The sequence below is a fragment of the Amblyomma mixtum genome, chromosome 2 (genome assembly GCF_055824585.1).
Source record: "Amblyomma mixtum isolate Tamu chromosome 2, ASM5582458v1, whole genome shotgun sequence".
Lineage (NCBI taxonomy): Eukaryota > Metazoa > Arthropoda > Arachnida > Ixodida > Ixodidae > Amblyomma > Amblyomma mixtum.
This window is the reverse complement of record NC_143013.1, coordinates 197435458-197449962: the sequence shown is the minus strand read 5'-3', so window position 1 is coordinate 197449962 and position 14505 is coordinate 197435458. Positions and strand designations below refer to the sequence as shown.

The 14505-nt window shown below is 49.2% G+C and overlaps 5 non-coding genes across 5 annotated transcripts; all 5 read left to right on the top strand.

Moving 5' to 3' along the window:
* The first annotated feature begins 10115 nt into the window (after positions 1-10115).
* TRNAK-CUU (transfer RNA lysine (anticodon CUU)) lies at positions 10116-10188 on the top strand. Its single transcript has one exon. It is a non-coding gene; the product is annotated as a tRNA-Lys (tRNA).
* A 75-nt stretch (positions 10189-10263) lies between these two features.
* Positions 10264-10336, top strand: TRNAK-CUU (transfer RNA lysine (anticodon CUU)). The gene has a single exon. It is a non-coding gene; the product is annotated as a tRNA-Lys (tRNA).
* A 75-nt stretch (positions 10337-10411) lies between these two features.
* Positions 10412-10484, top strand: TRNAK-CUU (transfer RNA lysine (anticodon CUU)). Its single transcript has one exon. It is a non-coding gene; the product is annotated as a tRNA-Lys (tRNA).
* A 74-nt stretch (positions 10485-10558) lies between these two features.
* Positions 10559-10631, top strand: TRNAK-CUU (transfer RNA lysine (anticodon CUU)). Its single transcript has one exon. It is a non-coding gene; the product is annotated as a tRNA-Lys (tRNA).
* Positions 10632-10706: 75 nt separating this feature from the next.
* Positions 10707-10779, top strand: TRNAK-CUU (transfer RNA lysine (anticodon CUU)). Its single transcript has one exon. It is a non-coding gene; the product is annotated as a tRNA-Lys (tRNA).
* Positions 10780-14505: the final 3726 nt, after the last annotated feature.

Below are 14505 nucleotides of genomic sequence, written 5' to 3'. Positions count from 1 at the left end.
ACGACCGTATGTGAAATGATTGAATCTTTCACAACCGTACACAATCGCCATGGCTTCTTTTTCTATCTGCGAGTATCGCTGCTGGGTTTCCGTCAGAGCTTTAGACGCGTATGCGACCGGCTTCCACTCATTATCGTGAAGCTGTAATAATGCAGCACCTAAGCCGTTTTGCGATGCATCGCATGAAATTTTAGTTTCTTTTGCAGGGTCGAAAAGCGATAGGAGTGGTTGTTTACTCATGCTGTCTCAAAGCTGGTTCCACTCTTTGGCGTGGTTCGCCGTCCATTCAAACACAGTTCCCTGCTTTAGCAAACCTCGTAGTAGTGCTGTCCTGCGCGCCAACGATGGCAGAAATTTGCTGAAGTAGTTTGCTACGCCGAGCATTCTTTGCGCTGCTTGTTTGTCCTTCGGCTCAGGCATTTGCGTCATGCATTGTATCAATGAGTGGCTAGGTCTTACTCCCTCACTGCTGATTGTGTCACCTAGGAATTCTATTTCTGTCACGCCAACTGTGCATTTGGTCGGGTTGAAAGTCAAGCCAGCTCGTTCTGCCGCTTCTAACGCTAGTCTCAGCCGGTCATCGTGCTCTTTCATCGATTTGCCCCAGACTAATACGTCGTCAACGTACACTCTAACACCTTGTAGTCCATCGAAGATTTCATTCAGAATCTTTTGGAAAACCTCTGAAGCAGATGAAATCCCAAAAGGTAACCTAAGAAAACGGTACCGCCCGAAAGGCGTTGCAAATGTGCACAGTTTTGACGTTTCCTCGTCCAGGGGTATCTGGTGGAACCCGGCGTTCGCATCGAGGCGCGAAAAAACAGTTGCCCCGGTCAGCTCCGCCTCTATGTCTTCTCGCGTTGGCATCTGGTAATGTTCTCTTTTAATACATTCATTAATCTTCCTGGGGTCCATGCATACCCGAAGTTTTCCATCCTTTTTTCGTACTATCACAAGAGGGCTTACCCAGTCAGTGGGCTCCGACACCTTGGAAATGATTCCACCCTGTTCCATGCGTTGCAGCTCTTCCCGTAGTGGCTCCCGCAAGGCTAGTGGCACTCGTCGCGCTGGCTGCACTACCGGCACGGCGTCATCGCGGAGTACCATATGGTATCGACGCTCAACGCAACCTGTGCCGCTGAACAGATGACGGAATTCGTCCACCACTGTTTGTGTTGTATCTTGAGACACGGCGTGCACTTGCCGCGAAAGGAGTCTAAGGCGTTCGCAGGCTTGAAGGCCTAGTATCGCTTGCCCTTTGCGCACAATGAAAAACTGTAGAACGGCGTTGTGACCATTAAGCTTCACTTCCGTAGTGATCGTGCCAAAGTGTTGAATTTCGCTTCCGCCGAAGGACCGCAATGTCGCGCAACTGAGCTTCAGCGGTGGCTTTGGCAGCATCTTGTTTAGGACACTGAGGGGAAGAATATTGGCTTGTGAACCGGTGTCAACTTTCATGGACACCGACAAGTTGCCAACTTGTGCTTGAGCAAGCCAATCGCGCTCACGAACAGTGTTTCTGACAGCCACGTTGAGTACATCGAACTCTTCCTCGGAACCAGTGAGCTCACTTATTTGCTGCTTTGCTTTACAGCAGACCGCAAAGTGGTTTTTCCGCTGGCATTTATAACAAGTACGACCAAAAGCAGGGCAGCTTCGCGGTGCGTGCGTTCGTGCGCAGCTTTGGCAGATATAGGCGTGCTGCCTTTTACGATGGGTAGAGCTCGTTTTCTGGACTGGGTCGACCTGATGATGGTCTCGTTCCCACATTTCCTGATGCGCCGCGGCTGCTTCGGCAGCCTTGCAGATCTGTTCTGCTTTCTGGAGGGTGAGCTTGTTATCTCTCAATAACTTCTCGCGTATCTTGTCGTCAGTTATACCAAAAACAATTTGGTCTCTGATCACTGAATCGAGTGACCCGGCAAAGTTACAAAGTCGTGCTTGAGTCTTCAAATCCCTCAAAAAGTGCTCGAATGGCTCGCCGGGTTCCTGCACTCGCCTCTTGAATAAGTAGCGCTCATATACTTCATTGCTCTGGGCTGCGCAATACTCGTCAAACTTTTTGATTACCGTCGCGTAGTCACTGCTGCTTTCATCTTCCAAAAAAGTGAAGGTGTTAAATACCTCAATTGCTTCTTCACCTGCGGTAGTCAGCAGTAGCGCTGTTTTCGTTGGCTCTGGTCGAGGCTTTGCTGTTTCTGTCGCCGTCAGGAAAAGCTGGAACTTCTGCTTGAACAGCTGCCAATTCTTTGCGATGTCCCCTTTCAGGTGAAGTGCGTCCGGTGGCCTTCAGAAATCCATTTCGTGGCTTATTCCTTCGGTCTGCTCGTCGGCGTTAGCCACTTCTGACACCATGTATCGACGTCATGGTACACCGAATGCCAGGGGGAAAAGAGCGCAGCTTTATTTGAGCAACGCGTATTTATACAAATGGCTTGGACAGCAGCGTATCGGCTGTTGCGTATCAGTTGTACATTTCGAGGCCGCACTGCGCATGCTGTCCCTCACGCATACGATACATCTTCCTTCTTTTGGAAAGAAAACTAAAAACAACAACAAAGCAAAGTTGCAAGCACAACATGGGCTCAGTGCACAAAAGAATAACTTAAGACATTTGCTGAAAGTCTCTCCCGTATTCCAAGCGTCGCGGGGGTGCACGTTGTCTCTGCAATCGTCTTAACCCATGAGCGCTTGACACTGCATCACCATCAGATGTCACTGGTCGCGGCTGCTGCTGCGGCGTTCTGTCCTCAGTGGTGTCATCGCCGTCGTCGTCAAGTTCACTCAGAAATGTTTCTTTCGTAGACATGAGATGTTTTCGATTGCGACGCAGAAGTCTGCCGTCTTCTGTTAGAACATTGTAGGACCTTGGTTCAGCGCAGCGCTGCACGACCTTTGCTTTTTTGTCCCAGACAACTTTCTTCACGCGCACAACGTCACCTTGTCTCAGGGGTGGTAGGGGTTGCCGGTCTCTCTTACTCTGGCGATGCTTGGCAATATGCAAACTGGGACCTTCTTGAGTGTCTGGTAGCGTTGTTCGTAGCTTTCTGGCCTGAAGAATCTCTGCGGGTGCCGCAGAACCTTCCAGTGGGGTTGTCCTGTAAGCGAGCAAACCAAGCCAGAAATCTTGATTGGCTTCAGCAGTTTTCTTTAATATTCGCTTCACCACCTGTACCCCCTTTTCTGCCAGGCCATTCGACTGTGGGTATCTAGGGCTAGAAGTAATGTGCTGGAAATCATATTCTCTTGCAAATGCAGCGAACTGGTAGCTTGAAAAAGAGGGTCCGTTGTCTGAGCATACCTCCATTGGTATGCCATATCTAGCGAAGATAGCGCTTGTTGCTTGAATGACAGTCCTGGCCGATGTATCCTGAAGTAATTCCACCTCCGGAAAGTTTGAGAGCGCATCGTAAACACAAAGATAAGGTCTACCCCCATAGTAAAAAATGTCGATTCCTACTCGGTACCACGCTTGCGTGGGCACTGAACGCATCTGCAGCGGCTCACGCGGCTGGCTGTATGCATATTTCCGGCAGACTGCGCATTTCTGGACAAAGGCTTCAATGTCACTATTCATGCCTGGCCAGAATATCGCTTCCCGGGCTCTGGATTTGCATTTGCTTATACCCAAGTGGCCTTGGTGAATTTTTTCCAGAATTTCGTGCTTCATGCTAGTGGGAATCACCACTTTGGAACCCTTTAACAAAACGCCCTGAACTTGCGAGAGCTCGCCAGTAAATGGCTTCAGCTGGCCTTCAACCGGTGCACCTTCTCTCAGACTTTTGAGTACACTGCACAGATATTCATCTTTGTTTGTCTCGGCGACCAGTCGAGTTAAAGTTCTATGGCTCACGCGAGACGAAACTACACTCACGGCGTGTACTTCTGCATCTTGGCTGTCGATGTCGGTCTTGTCACAGTTGAGTGAAGCCCGGGATAGCATATCGGCCAGGAAGAGGTGCTTTCCTGGAACAAAAACAATCTTGATATCGTAACGAAGCAGTCGCAGAAAGAAGCGTTGCAGCCTTGGCGGCATGTCACCAATCGCTTTTTGAGATATCGCTATCAAAGGTCGATGATCGGTTTCCACGATAATGTGACGACCGTATGTGAAATGATTGAATCTTTCACAACCGTACACAATCGCCATGGCTTCTTTTTCTATCTGCGAGTATCGCTGCTGGGTTTCCGTCAGAGCTTTAGACGCGTATGCGACCGGCTTCCACTCATTATCGTGAAGCTGTAATAATGCAGCACCTAAGCCGTTTTGCGATGCATCGCATGAAATTTTAGTTTCTTTTGCAGGGTCGAAAAGCGATAGGAGTGGTTGTTTACTCATGCTGTCTCAAAGCTGGTTCCACTCTTTGGCGTGGTTCGCCGTCCATTCAAACACAGTTCCCTGCTTTAGCAAACCTCGTAGTAGTGCTGTCCTGCGCGCCAACGATGGCAGAAATTTGCTGAAGTAGTTTGCTACGCCGAGCATTCTTTGCGCTGCTTGTTTGTCCTTCGGCTCAGGCATTTGCGTCATGCATTGTATCAATGAGTGGCTAGGTCTTACTCCCTCACTGCTGATTGTGTCACCTAGGAATTCTATTTCTGTCACGCCAACTGTGCATTTGGTCGGGTTGAAAGTCAAGCCAGCTCGTTCTGCCGCTTCTAACGCTAGTCTCAGCCGGTCATCGTGCTCTTTCATCGATTTGCCCCAGACTAATACGTCGTCAACGTACACTCTAACACCTTGTAGTCCATCGAAGATTTCATTCAGAATCTTTTGGAAAACCTCTGAAGCAGATGAAATCCCAAAAGGTAACCTAAGAAAACGGTACCGCCCGAAAGGCGTTGCAAATGTGCACAGTTTTGACGTTTCCTCGTCCAGGGGTATCTGGTGGAACCCGGCGTTCGCATCGAGGCGCGAAAAAACAGTTGCCCCGGTCAGCTCCGCCTCTATGTCTTCTCGCGTTGGCATCTGGTAATGTTCTCTTTTAATACATTCATTAATCTTCCTGGGGTCCATGCATACCCGAAGTTTTCCATCCTTTTTTCGTACTATCACAAGAGGGCTTACCCAGTCAGTGGGCTCCGACACCTTGGAAATGATTCCACCCTGTTCCATGCGTTGCAGCTCTTCCCGTAGTGGCTCCCGCAAGGCTAGTGGCACTCGTCGCGCTGGCTGCACTACCGGCACGGCGTCATCGCGGAGTACCATATGGTATCGACGCTCAACGCAACCTGTGCCGCTGAACAGATGACGGAATTCGTCCACCACTGTTTGTGTTGTATCTTGAGACACGGCGTGCACTTGCCGCGAAAGGAGTCTAAGGCGTTCGCAGGCTTGAAGGCCTAGTATCGCTTGCCCTTTGCGCACAATGAAAAACTGTAGAACGGCGTTGTGACCATTAAGCTTCACTTCCGTAGTGATCGTGCCAAAGTGTTGAATTTCGCTTCCGCCGAAGGACCGCAATGTCGCGCAACTGAGCTTCAGCGGTGGCTTTGGCAGCATCTTGTTTAGGACACTGAGGGGAAGAATATTGGCTTGTGAACCGGTGTCAACTTTCATGGACACCGACAAGTTGCCAACTTGTGCTTGAGCAAGCCAATCGCGCTCACGAACAGTGTTTCTGACAGCCACGTTGAGTACATCGAACTCTTCCTCGGAACCAGTGAGCTCACTTATTTGCTGCTTTGCTTTACAGCAGACCGCAAAGTGGTTTTTCCGCTGGCATTTATAACAAGTACGACCAAAAGCAGGGCAGCTTCGCGGTGCGTGCGTTCGTGCGCAGCTTTGGCAGATATAGGCGTGCTGCCTTTTACGATGGGTAGAGCTCGTTTTCTGGACTGGGTCGACCTGATGATGGTCTCGTTCCCACATTTCCTGATGCGCCGCGGCTGCTTCGGCAGCCTTGCAGATCTGTTCTGCTTTCTGGAGGGTGAGCTTGTTATCTCTCAATAACTTCTCGCGTATCTTGTCGTCAGTTATACCAAAAACAATTTGGTCTCTGATCACTGAATCGAGTGACCCGGCAAAGTTACAAAGTCGTGCTTGAGTCTTCAAATCCCTCAAAAAGTGCTCGAATGGCTCGCCGGGTTCCTGCACTCGCCTCTTGAATAAGTAGCGCTCATATACTTCATTGCTCTGGGCTGCGCAATACTCGTCAAACTTTTTGATTACCGTCGCGTAGTCACTGCTGCTTTCATCTTCCAAAAAAGTGAAGGTGTTAAATACCTCAATTGCTTCTTCACCTGCGGTAGTCAGCAGTAGCGCTGTTTTCGTTGGCTCTGGTCGAGGCTTTGCTGTTTCTGTCGCCGTCAGGAAAAGCTGGAACTTCTGCTTGAACAGCTGCCAATTCTTTGCGATGTCCCCTTTCAGGTGAAGTGCGTCCGGTGGCCTTCAGAAATCCATTTCGTGGCTTATTCCTTCGGTCTGCTCGTCGGCGTTAGCCACTTCTGACACCATGTATCGACGTCATGGTACACCGAATGCCAGGGGGAAAAGAGCGCAGCTTTATTTGAGCAACGCGTATTTATACAAATGGCTTGGACAGCAGCGTATCGGCTGTTGCGTATCAGTTGTACATTTCGAGGCCGCACTGCGCATGCTGTCCCTCACGCATACGATACAGGCGGTGTCTGACGCGTAGAGCGCGGCGACGGCGGCCCCGAAAGACGCGTGGAAGACGCGTAACCCGGGGCCCAAGTTCGCCCGTATCCGCACCCCCCCCCCCCCCCCATCAGCACCGCGCGCTTCCGCAGCCCGACGCTCCCTGCGACCGGACCTTGCCACTACGCAGCTAAGTCACCGATTCTCACCACTCGCTCTGCTCTTTTTCTTTGTTCTGTCGCTGTTCTCGTCCTATTCTTTTGTATATTGCTTTAATCGTGTAACCTTGTTGTATAGTTCTCGCCCTGTTGTTTTCCTTCTTCTTGTTAATAGTTTGTGTTTGTGTTCTGATTTTGTGCTTGTTGTTCGCATCGCGCCTGTGCATTACCTCTATTTTGCTTGGTTTGTTTTGTAACCGTTTGTTCGTGTTCTTACCCAAGTAAAGGGGGTTGCTGAAGAACTTTGCCTATACGCCTCATGCCTCCGGTCAACGGCTAATCAGGCGTGGCCCCTATCGCCGGTCAGCAGTCTAACCTCATCTTCCGCACGCGGGGTGGAGAGGTTTGTCACTCCACCCCCTCCTAACTTACGGAGAGTGCAGTGGTGGGCAGGTTGGCCCGATTAATTATAACTTCGGCGCCAATCAAACATCAGCCGCCCACCATATCGTGACAGAGTCTCCTTCTCAGACCACTGTTTAGTTGAGTTCTGCCTGGGAAGTGTGAACCGAAGCAAGGCATTTTCGTGGGAAATGTGGAAGCTAAACAACGCGCTTCTTCACGACGATATCTACTGCAGAGCAGTAAAGGATGAAATAGGAAAAATAAACCCGCGCAAGAACCTGAAGATTTCGCAACAATGGGAGCTAAGTAAAGAATCTTTAAAAATCAAAGCAATAGAAAGGGCGACATGTATCCATTATAAGGAAAAACAAGACGAAGCTGAGCTAAGGGCACTGCTTCAAACGCTGATGAAGCAGGAATGCAAAGAGCCTGGGAAATGGATAGAAGATGTCAGGAAAACAAAACAAAAGGTAGAGCTTATGGAAGAACGGCGTTATCGCGGAGCACTAGTGAGGGCGAGAGCGGAAGACACAGCTGCTGGCGAAACGCCATCGAAACGTGCTCTTGGTCTAGAAAAAGCGCGCGCTGAAAGAAATCACATCGATAAAATAGATTGGGGGGGGGGGGGGGGTATCTTATCGGCAGACACTGACCACATCAAAGAAGCTTTTAATGAATACTACCAGAGGCTTTTTTCATCGACTCCTGTAGACGCAGTAGCCTTTACGCATCAGTTTCTGGGTGCAATGCCACGGCTTGACGAAGAAAGCAAAAAGATAATGGAACTAGCAATAACTCACAGCGAGGTAGAGCACGCGATAGATCAGTTAAACCTAGGAAAATCACCAGGACCAGATGGACTCAGTGCGGCGTTTTATAAAGAATTTAAGCACGAAATTGCCCCAGTGCTGTGTACAATGTTCAATGAAGCCTATGAAATAAACGTATTGCCTCCGTCTTTTGGGACCTCCCATACAGTGCTCATACCTAAAATGGATGATATAGAGAAATTACAATGGGTTACAGCGTATTGACCGATAGCACTCACTAATGTGGACTACAAAATTTTTATGAAGATATTGGCGCGAAGACTGCAGACAGTGATATCGGATATTGTTGGACCCCACCAGACATGTGGAATCAAAGGGCGCTCAATTTTTTCCAATATTCACAAAGCGCGCAGTGTGCTTGAAAGCTGTGACGACATCAGTGGGCGAGTAGCGATGCTTCAGATTGATCTCGAAAAGGCATTTGATTGTGTTTCCCATTAAATTTTGTTTACCGTTTTAGACCATGTGAACGTCAGTTCAGTTATCCGTAAGGGTGTAGCCCTGGCGTATCGAAACTGCACGACAAGACTGATCGTTAACAAGAGTCTGGGGGCCCCCATTAGCGTGCAGCGTTCGGTGCGTCAGGGCTGCCCCCTCAGCCCTCTCTTGTTTTGTATTTACATCGAAACGCTGTGCATGAAAATCATAGAAAACAATAGTATTAATGGCTTTAGGCTACAAGCAGCTGAAGTTAAGCTGCTGGCCTATGCAGATGACGTTGCAGTATTTACGGTTGATCAGGGGAGCATAAGTGAAGCTGTCGGGTGTGTACGCGCGTTCAGCGAAATCACAGGTAGCGGGGTTAACTGGTCGAAGTGCCTCGGGCTCTGGCATGGATGGTGGCCATCCCACCGGGACCATTTCGCCAACGTACCGTGGGCGACGACCCCGGGCAAGTATTTGGGCGTTCCGCTCGATGCTTATCGCGATAGCGAGGAGTATTGGAAAGAGCAAATTAAAGACGCACGTGACCGAGCTGGGAAATGGAAAGGCACCAGCCTTTCAATTTTCGCCAGAGCTACAGTCTGTAATCTTTTTTTTATTAGCAAACTCTGGTATGTGATGCAGGTTTTGCATTGCTCGCGTGTGAACGTTCAGAAGCTACACAGGATTTTTGCAGTTTTCATATGGGCGTCCGAATGGGAACGTTGTAGCAGAACGAACCTGTTCCGGCGGGTAAAAGACGGGGGCCTAGGGCTAGGGCACCTCTTTTTAAGGCAGCTGGTGAACCGTTTTTTTGTTTTTTCGCGACGACACAGACCCGTTCTTGCGCACCGTGTGCCAAGTGAAGCTGCGGCGATTGCTGCCGGAGTTTGTGGTATCCACAGAAGAGCTCTCTGGTGGAACTTTTGGTTAATACAAAGAGATTGTAGCAAGCGTTCCGTTTCTTTCGGCACGTTTTTCCACCGATTATTTGTGGAAAAGTAAAAGGAAAAAGTTGTACAATGATCTTTGTGATATTGTTTTCCCAGAGCCCATGTACAGGGCCTTGTACAGTGGAGGCCCGGGAGGGGATGTTTTAGAAAGGGTGAAGAAAATGCAGGTGCCACCAGGAGTAAAGACTTCCTTTTTTAAGGTACACACCGGGACGTTACCAGTTAAAAGGTTTCTAGAGGGAAAGGATTTATTTTTACCGTGGGGATCGAACTGCTTAATTTGTAGACAGCCTGAAACAATAGACCATGTTTTTTTGCATTGCTGGGAAGGGGTTTATTTTTGGGACGTGTTACAAAGGACCATAAAGAAAGAGCTACCACTTGACGTGCACGTAATTCGCTATTTAAGCACTGATAATGAGGATGGGGCACCTTTTGATCTCATAATGCTCTTGGGCCTCAACTGTATATGGCGCTCCAGAATGGCAGGCTACCATTGTGACAAAGACGCACGACCGGCCCGAATTTATTTTCGGGAAAGAATGGACTGGTTTCTTGCCATCCAAAAAGCAGCTGCGGAGCCTCCCGAGTGGCTCTCAAGACTAGAGCCGTTGTGTATGTTGCGGGAATTTTAATCTGACGAAGCCAGTCTCGTGCTGGCTGACCACGACAGTGTCGTATGTATATAGCGTTATGTGTATTTTTGTTGTGCAATGTCATGAGCCAAAGCCAGGCAATAAAAAAAAAAGTCCGGCTAGCTCAGTCGGTAGAGCATGAGACTCTTAATCTCGGGGTCGTGGGTTCGAGCCCCACGTTGGGCGTGCAGGTCTTTTTTTCTTCTTTCGCGAAAGAAACTATACCATACAAATGGCATTCCTATTTCGGTCGTCTGCGTCGCCCGGCTAGCTCAGTCGGTAGAGCATGAGACTCTTAATCTCAGGGTCGTGGGTTCGAGCCCCACGTTGGGCGTGCAGGTCCTTTTTTCTTCTTTCGCGAAAGAAACTATACAATACAAATGGCATTCCTATTTCGGTCGTCTGCGTCGCCCGGCTGGCTCAGTCGGTAGAGCATGAGACTCTTAATCTCAGGGTCGTGGGTTCGAGCCCCACGTTGGGCGTGCAGGTTTTTTTTCTTCTTTCGCGAAAGAAACTATACCATACAAATGGCATTCCTATTTCGGTCGTCTGCGTCGCCCGGCTAGCTCAGTCGGTAGAGCATTAGACTCTTAATCTCAGGGTCGCGGGTTCGAGCCCTGCGTTGGGCGTGCGGGTCTTTTTTTCTTCTTTCGCGAAAGAAACTATACCATACAAATGGCATTCCTATTTCGGGCGTCTGCGTCGCCCGGCTAGCTCCGTCGGTAGAGCATGAGACTCTTAATCTCAGGGTCGTGGGTTCGAGCCCCACGTTGGGCGTGCAGGTCTTTTTTTTCTTCTTTCGCGAAAGAAACTATACCATACAAATGGCATTCCTATTTCGGGCGTCTGCGTCGCCCGGCTAGCTCAGTGGATTTCATTTCCGGACGCCGAGGCGAACGGACGTGTGTGTCATGGGCTCCGTAGGAGCGGCTTCAGCGGCCCAGCAGGGCCGCGGTAACAGGATTTCTGGCTCTGATGACCGGGATTATCAAGTGCTTTTGCCTCAGCTACCTACAGGGCGAGTTGTTTTTTGAACACACTTTTTTTGCATGCCGATGTGCGTGAAAGGCCATATCGTGTGGAAGACTTCCGTGACACCCTGGCTAGCCTAGGCCTGCTGTCTGAAGTTATCGCCCTGGGGGCGTATCAGATGAGTCATGTATGGGCTGTAACCTTCAAAAACGGAGAAGGCGTGCAAAAACTTTTGGCTTTGAAGGAATTGATTGTGAAGGAAAGGCGGCGCGTTGTGATAGACCCTAACAACCAAGCCTTGCGTGTCAAGCTTCACTGGATGCTTCACAACGTACTGGACGATGACATACGTACGGCGCTCTTGCCGTACGGAAGAGTGACGGACGTCTCCCGGGAACGGTGGCGTGCTCAAGGTGTGCAAGACAAAGCGTCCTCGACGCGCTTGGTGGCCTTAAATTTGAAGACGGGCGTGACGGTGGACGACTTCCCACATCAGATCCGTGTTGCAGGTGAACTGGCGCTTGTTGTGGTGCCCGGCAGGGCCCCGCTATGCTTGCGCTCTCGCAATACCGGCCACATTCGACGTGACTGCCGCGTGCCACGCTTCGCACTATGCCACCGATACGGCCACGGAGAAGAGCAGTGCGAGAAGACGTATGCCTCTGTCACGCAGAAAGCTACGAGGGAATTAGACGTCAACGACCTGTTGATGGATGAAGCCGAAGTTGAAGAATTTTTGAAAAGAGCAGAGGAGAAGAGTGGCGAGGACGCGAAGTCTCCAGAACAGAAGTCCGGAGATGACCACAAGGCCAAGGCCAGTGATTCTGCGTCTCCCACTACTTCTAAACTGGAGCACGCTACGTCGAATGCGTCTACGGGTGCAAGCTCTCTAAGCTCGAACGGCGGAACAGTTCCAACAGACGATGCTGAGGCAATGGATGCCAGCGAGAAAGGCACAAGTGTGGTGGTGAAGAGAACTCATGATGAGTTAGCTACCCAGGATGGGCAAGCAAACGAGCCGAATAACGGTGAACCCCCTCCAAAGACGCCGGGGGTGCGACGGGCGACGCTACGCCCGAAACCGAACATCCCGCCGGATAGAAGTTTGGCGGTGACGCCCACTTAGCGGACAAGCTTGGTGCCGTCGAAGGTGCCGGACTTGTTCTGATTCGAAATGGAAGAAACAACGGAAACTTCGAGCAACACATTCGAGGTACGGTTGAAGATTTCACTGGACTTGGTTATGCTGAGTCATTTTGTAATTTTTCACCTTAGAATTGATAGAACAGTGCCAGTCATGTTTGTAATGACACCATTCGTATCTTCTTGCTTGATTTACTTGATTCAAAATGGCGAATAACTTAAATTCTTCCCTACGCATAGCGACAATTAATGTCAGAGGCTTGGCTGCAAGACGACGGCAATACCAGCTTAGCCGCCTTTGCATGGAAAACGAGCTAGACCTAATTACTTTACAAGAAACAAAGGTGGAAGAACAAGAGCAGACTGATCGTATGGTGTCACCTTTCACAACGCGTTATAATGTCTGTGTATGCCATGCCGTAGGAAGATCTGCCGGCTGTGCTGTATTGATGCGCAAAAGTGTGGGGATTATTGAGGAAATGATTACTGTGTCTGAAAATGGTCGCCTCATCGTCTTGGACTTTTCGTTGATGGGGGCAAAGTGGCGTCTGGTTTGTGTCTATGCCCCCAGCAATGTCAATGAGAGATGTATTTTCTTTGAACAACTTAATCAGTATCTGCCTTGTGAAAGAAATGTTATTCTGCTGGGAGACTTTAATTGTGTTTGCTTTTCGGAGGATAGATCGAAAGTGGCCTACGTACATGATCGAAGCGCCGACTTACTTAGGTCCTTGGTGGATGACTATAACTTGCAGGATGTAGGTCACACAATAACAAGCGGCGGGCGGCCACAATTCACTCACGCCCAGCAAGGGAGTCAAGCAAGGCTTGACAGAGTTTACGTGTCCCTAGCTCTAATCCCCCACTGCAATAGCTACAATGTTATACCTGTTTCATTCTCTGATCACAGCCTCGTAAGTTTCGTCATTGGCAATAAGCAAAAGCAGCCACGATTTAACTGGCACCTGTGGAAGTTGAACGCTAAATTGCCCAATGATGAACCCTTTGTTAAAGGAGTTGAAGGAAAACTAGGGCGGCTAGTGAATGATGAGCCCGAAAATTACTCGGCTGCCTGGGAACAATTTAAAAATGAAGTAAAAATGGCTGCGATTGAACTAGCAAGCATCAAGCGTCGAAATGAGATGAAGAATGAGAAAGCTCTGCAGCGCAAGCTAGAATACTTGTTAAACGCTGTGAGTTTGGAGCCTGAAAAAGTGGCAGACGAAATAAGAATAACCAAAAGTGAACTTGAGGTGATAGACAATGAAAGATAAAAGGCAGCTATGATTCGTGCACGAGGCGAACGATTATGGCTTGGGGAAGCACCGAATTAAAGCACTCTTACTGACGAGAAAAGGCATGCATCAAAAAATGAAATCAAACAGATCCGCTATAAGAACGAGGTGGCGGGTGAGCAGGAAAAGATAGAGCATTCGTTCGTGGAATATTATCGCGAGTTGTTTAGCAACGTTACTCGTGTCAGCGACACTTTCATCACGGAATTCATGACTGGTATGCCAAAGATAGCAGATGACGTCAGAGACAGTCTTGAGGAAGAGATAAGTGTCCGCGAAATCGAGGCCGCTATCGGCGAACTGCCGGCAGGAAAGTCCCCTGGACCAGATGGCTTAGGAGCCACATTTTACAAAGCGTTCGCCCATCAGCTAGCATATATGTTGCATCGCGTTAGAAATGAGGCGTATAAAACAAGGCGGGTGCCACCGTCCTTCAGAGCTGCTCATATCGTCTTGATTCCTAAGACGAATGATCGTGACAAGCTGCTGTCAGTAGGTTCATACAGGTCTATCAGCCTTACGAACACCAAACAAAGTGTTTATGAAAGTGCTCGCGAAGCGGATGCAAGGTGTGATCCAAGCACTTAGTTGGGCCGCATCAAACATGCGGCATCAAAGGTCGAACAATCTTCACGAACACTCACGTAGCCAGAAATGTGTTAAAATGCCGCGACGACATGGACGGCCAAGTTGCCATGTTGCAACTCGATTTGGCGAAAGCTTTCGACAGGGTGCCACACGAAGTCCTCTTCTGCATATTGAAGCATGCAAATGTAGGCAGCACAATTTTAGACGGTGTAATAACGGCCTATCGCGATTGTTGTACCCAGCTCATAATAAACAAGTCACTAACGGAAAGGGTTCTAGTGCAATCTTCAGTAAGACAAGGATGTCCACTGTCTCCTCTTCTGTTTGCTATATATGTCGAACCCTTTTGTTTAGCAGTGATTCATCAAACAGCAATACGAGGTTTCAGAATGCATTCTACTGAGGTAAAACTGTTGGCGTACGCTGACGACATAACCGTATTCTGTCAATATCGCGAGAGTGTGTTGGAAGTGGTCAACCTCGCTAAGGCTTTCTGTAAGCTGAC